At 38.9% G+C, this 5,631-nt stretch overlaps 1 pseudogene; it reads left to right on the top strand.

Moving 5' to 3' along the window:
* The first annotated feature begins 4,440 nt into the window (after positions 1 to 4,440).
* LOC114081997 (telomeric repeat-binding factor 1 pseudogene) lies at positions 4,441 to 5,273 on the top strand (annotated as a pseudogene).
* The last annotated feature ends 358 nt before the right edge of the window (positions 5,274 to 5,631 follow it).

The raw sequence follows: 5,631 nt of genomic DNA on the forward strand, positions 1-5,631 counted from the left end.
GTGCCAGACATTATTAAAGCATTTACACAAGTAAATTTAAAATATTAATCTGGCGGGTTAGGGAAGTAACTCAGTGGTAGAGCACTTGTCAAGCATGTGCAAGGACATGAGTTCCATTCACAGCGCATGCATGTGCAAACACACACATACACACACACCCAAATTAATATTGTGAATGTCATAAAGAAATGTGTAGGAATGAAGGGACATCATTTATCATGAGTGATAGGGATATTTGGAGGGATGGCCTGAGACAATTAGTAATGTATATGGAAGTACAGATCACATCTTTGCCCATAGAGATTGTGTGAACCTCACACAAAGGGCCAAGAAAGAGTTGAGCTCAACATTCACAGGCAATGCCATTTTGCAAAAATTAAAAGTGACTTAGAGAGTAGATTCCAGTAGGTAAAATATATCTCAGTTTTCCAATAAAAAGCCATACCACCCCATGTCTCACTTCCATCCCCAACTTGCAGCCTTAATAATTACTTAGTAATGGATCAACACTACATGTCCTAAAATAAAAAATACTACCTCCAAAATCTCATAAGGTGCATCAAGACTGACAATATCCCTGAAATTTTATGGGATGTATATCACAGAATCTTCCTAAGGCATTTACAGCACTTCTGATATGCTGTGTTCACCAAATCCCACTAGTATGGTGTCATTGGTGTGGGGTTATATTATATTATGGAGACATCAGTATTTTTGAAATTTTACTATTATGGAGGGGGAGAGAAGGTATATAACACTAAGGCAAGATGATTGAAACAATTACAGCCCCTGTCATATAATATTAACTAGTTTTTATCTGATTATCAGTGGAAATGGAAAAGTATTTAAGATGTCAGTAAGTGGCATCCCAGGTGCATAAAATTGTGACTGCAGAGATGGGGTATAGCTCATTGTTAGAGAGCCCACTTTTCACGTGTGAGGCACTGTGTTTGATCCTCAGCACCACAGAAAAATAAATATATAATTTTTAAAAATCTTTGCTACAAATTGCATCACCACATGATTATATTCACAATTATCTGCCATTGTCTATTAGCGACTGTCAAACAGTACCCAAGCAGCAATATGGTGGCAGAAAGTAAAACAAAGATTACAACTGAAGCTTTCCCACTTCCATGGAGAATACAATAAGCCTAAATGTATTCCAGAAGTTTATTACCAACATGAGCAGCAAAGGGAAGCATGATGTCAGCTCCTGAGAAACCTAATCCCACAGGATGATACCACCTAGTAGCCACAGGGTTGGATTGCTCTGCCACTGAGAAGCAAGCTATACACCAAAGCCAAGTCATTTAATTAACTTATACAAAATGTGAAAAGATATTTGTGATAAACTTTTCTTCTTGCTCGAAAAAATTCTTTATAAATCATTTTAAAATTTTTCAGTGTAGCTCTGTAAGTGGCAACATTTTATATTATTTGTACATTTGCAAATAATATGTGCTTCCCTTCTCACAGAGTTCTGTTGCATATATATTCTATTGGGAACTACCAAATATATTCCTACAACTTGTGGGTATTACTCAGTATATTTCCTGTAATTCTGTAACATGTGGTAGAGCCCTCTTTGGCTATCCTGCAGAAATGATCTGTATTTTGTTTCCTCTTTGGTGTCTTTGGCTAAGGTTATAAAGAGGCTGTTGATGGTTTGAATATTCATTGACCCCAAAGATCTGTGTGGTCAAGGCCTGGTCTCCATGATGGAGATATTGAGAGGTAGGGAAACATGTAAGAGGTGAGACCTAGGAGCTGAGGACATGGCTAAGTGGGAGGGCACTTGCCTATAATGTGCAAGGGCCTGAGTTTTATTCCTAGTACCATAGAAGAAAAATATAGATAGATAGATAGAAGATTAGTAGGTTATTTGGAGCATATCCTAGTGGAATTGTGAAAGCCCAGTCCCTTCCTCTCTGTCACTCTCTGAAATTTTGTTCCATTACACACTCCTGCCATAATTTGGTCCCTCTTTACAACCTCAAAACAACATGATCAACCAAAGATGAACTGAAACCTCCAAACCTGTGAACCAAAAGGAACCTTGCATCTCCATAAGTTGATTATCTCAATTATTTGTTATAGTGACACGAAATTGCCTAACAGGATGTATTTAGTCTTGTGTCACTTGCTAAATATACCTTTGGTTAGGCAGGCATGATGGCACATAACTGCAGTCCCGGTTTCCCAGAAGGCTGAAGTGGGAGACTCAGTTGAGCCAAAGGAAACTTACCAAAATTGTATCTAAAACACACACTTAATTTGGTTTAAATCTTGTTTTATATTTAATAGGAAAAAAATTAATTTACTTAAAGCTGAAATAATCCCTGATCTTTGTGTACTTTATTTTTTGATGATATCACTTGCTGAGGATAATTTAAAATTCCCCCTCAACCCCTTGAGGTAAATAAGTAAATAAATAAGTGGAATCATCAGAGTTTTTGCTGCCACAGAAAGAGACTAGGGGGAAAAAAAACCTTCTAGCCACACTGTTCACTCTGGAGGAACACAGGAAGGTACTACTTTACCACTTTGGGCGGGGGGCTTTGTTTTCCTTGAAGAACCCCAGGAGTTTGGGGTGAATTTCTCTCAGGTCTGAAGATCTACCTTTTGCTTTGACCTTCATGATCTTTTGGGTTTTGAGATACCATCAAATATTTTATGCTATAAAAAGACATCTACCTCCAGGCTCATTGAGGTTGTCAAATCACTAGCAAGAGCAGAATTTCTAAAAGTAACTAGCAGGGGATAGAGAGATAGAAGCCCACTGATTAAACAGATGCAAATGAATCTGTTTATAATAGGGAAGATGGGAAGAGGAAATGGGACTTTTCCATGTTTTCCAGTGAAACTCCACATCATGTCCAACCTCAAGAATGGGAAGTCATACTCCATATATGTTTAATATGTTAAAATACATTCTACTCTCATGTATATCTAAAAATATCAAATGAAAAAGAAAAGAAAACTAACATCAGTTACAATAAATGGTCATTCCTGCAGAAGGCAAACTCTGACTTCCTATCCTGTTTCTTAGCATGGTTTGTTAAGAAAATTTTCAGATGTCTGCTCAGACCAAACAGGCAGTAAAAGGCACAGTGAAAGGACAGAAAAAGCTGAAAAATCCTAGAAACAAGGTTACTGTAAAAATACTGAGACTGAAAAAGCACAACAATAACAGCAACAAAAGTTGGCTGGGTTGCCCAGGGGGATCCAGGATGTGATGTCGTGGTGATCTGGGCATTAGGAAGCTATTGCCATTCTAGTCACTGAGGACGAGGTCTCATGGGGTGTAGGCAGTTACAAGAGTGAGCAATAAGTTGCCCACCAATCTGGAGTAGCCATAGACATCCTCACAATAAGGTGCACCATGGGAATCCTGGGCAGTTCGTTTCCCTAGCATTTCCCTTTTAGGCTTTTGCCTCAGTTCTGGGGAAGAGGGACAGGATTAAGCACAACAATAAAAAAGTAATGAGCTCATAAACATGAAGTATATAAACATATCACTAATGGAAACAGCTGGTCTAAAACACCACATTGCTGTGACTTCAACTATATGACTCCAGGAAAAATACAAAACAGACCATGAAAATATTAAATGTTGCTAGAGATTCAGGGAAAATGGAAAGATCAAACATCTGAAGAAGAGGATCATTGGGTTGGTTAACATAATCTATCAGCAACCATGATGGTGGATAATCAACATTATGATCTTGTGAATACTTATATAGTTATGCAACAAGGAGTTTAATTAATAATGATATATCAATATCAATATTACTATATTGATTCAATAATTGTAACAAATATCACAGTGATTCAGAAATAAATGATAACAAAAAACGATGGTAGATAGGCATATGGAAACATTGCATTATATTCTCATTTTCTGTCCATGTAACTCTGATCAAAACAACAAAACAAAAACAACAACAAAAAAGTCAACTAACTGAAACAAACAATATTCTCAGGGACTTTCATAGGCTCAGCTACACCCTCTGCAGAATCAGCCACCATCCAGTGAACATAGATGCATTAGTACTGAGAATTAATGACCCTAACCACCCAACCCAATGTTTACTGAATCTCCCTGGGAGGTTTTTGTGGTCCTTTTGCACCAGTTGGTCAAACAAGTTAACTTTTCAATTTTCATTGTTTTTGTAGAGAAACATAAAGAAAATTCCATCAGAAAGAAACCAATTTCTAACATCTCCAAGGATGTTCACACACCTTCCATCCCACAACAGCGATCACTTATCTCCCTGTAAGATAACTAATACTTTCTTGAAGAGTGAGAAGGGGTCTGCTTCCTCAGCAGCTCCGAGCCCACGGGGCTGTGCTGACCTGGAGGGTGCTGAGTCCTCCCAGGGGAGGGGCCGGAGGGGGCCCGGAGAGGACCTACAACAGTTTGAGAACCAGGAACTGATGGAGTGTCAGACGCAGCTGGGGGCCCCTGAGGAAGAGGAGGGGGGGAGGGGGCGGGGGAGGAGGGGGGGAGGGGGCGGGGGAGGAGGGGGGGAGGGGGCGGGGGAGGAGGGGGGGCGGGGGCAGTGGCTGCTGGCTGCTGGCTGCCTGCTGGAGGCTCCGCTCCAGTTCCTCTGCCTTTCTCGTTGCCAGACCTTCCCAAGGCCGCTGGGAGGACTCCCCCGACCCGCGACAGCCATTATTTTATCAATTGAAAACTATATACATATTTCAGTTTTTGACCAGAATTGCAGCAGGAAAATCCCTTGAGGCACAGTTTGAAAATGATGAGCGAATTACACCCTTGGAATCAGCCCTGATGATCTGGGCTTCAATTGAAAAAGAACAAGACAAACTTCATGAAGAAATAGAGAATTTAATTAAAATTCAGGCTATAGCTGTTTGCATGGAAAATGGCAGTTTTAAGGAAGCAGAAGAAGTCTTCGAAAGAGTATTTGACGTAAATTCTGACACGCCTTTAGAAAGGAAATTGCTTATGAGAATCTCTCAGAAAAATACATTCCATTCTGTTTTTCAACACTTCAGCTACAACCACATGATGAAGAAAATTGAATTATGTGAATTATGTGCTTAATGAAAAATCATCAACTTTTCTAATGAAGGCAGCAGCAAAAGTAGTGGAAAGTGAAAAATCGAGAAAAATGACTTCTCAAGATAAACTTAATGGTAATGTTATTGAAACGGAAACTGAAGTCAATTTGGAAAAAGTAACTCCTAAAAACAGCGACCTAGGAAAAAACAGGCATGGCTTTGGGAAGAAGACAAGAATTTGAGATCTGGTGTGAGGAAGAATGGAGAGGGAAACTGGTCTAAAATACTATCACATTATAAATTCAACAACCAAACAAGTGTTGTGTTAAAAGATGGAGGACTATGAAAAAAATAAAATTGATTTGCTCAGACAAATCCTTAAATTATACTACAGAGCTGTGGGAACAATAATGGCATGGCACTGGCACAAACTCCAACTTGAAGATGAATGAAATAGAACAGATGGCATAGAGGTAAACCCACATAAATACAGTTTTCCCATTCTAGACAGAGACACCACAAACATCCATCAGAGAAAATATAGCATCTTCAATTTTTTTTTTTGAAAATGAAAATTTATATGTAGTAAAATGAAATTGA

This window comes from Marmota flaviventris, chromosome 2 (assembly GCF_047511675.1).
Source record: "Marmota flaviventris isolate mMarFla1 chromosome 2, mMarFla1.hap1, whole genome shotgun sequence".
Lineage (NCBI taxonomy): Eukaryota > Metazoa > Chordata > Mammalia > Rodentia > Sciuridae > Marmota > Marmota flaviventris.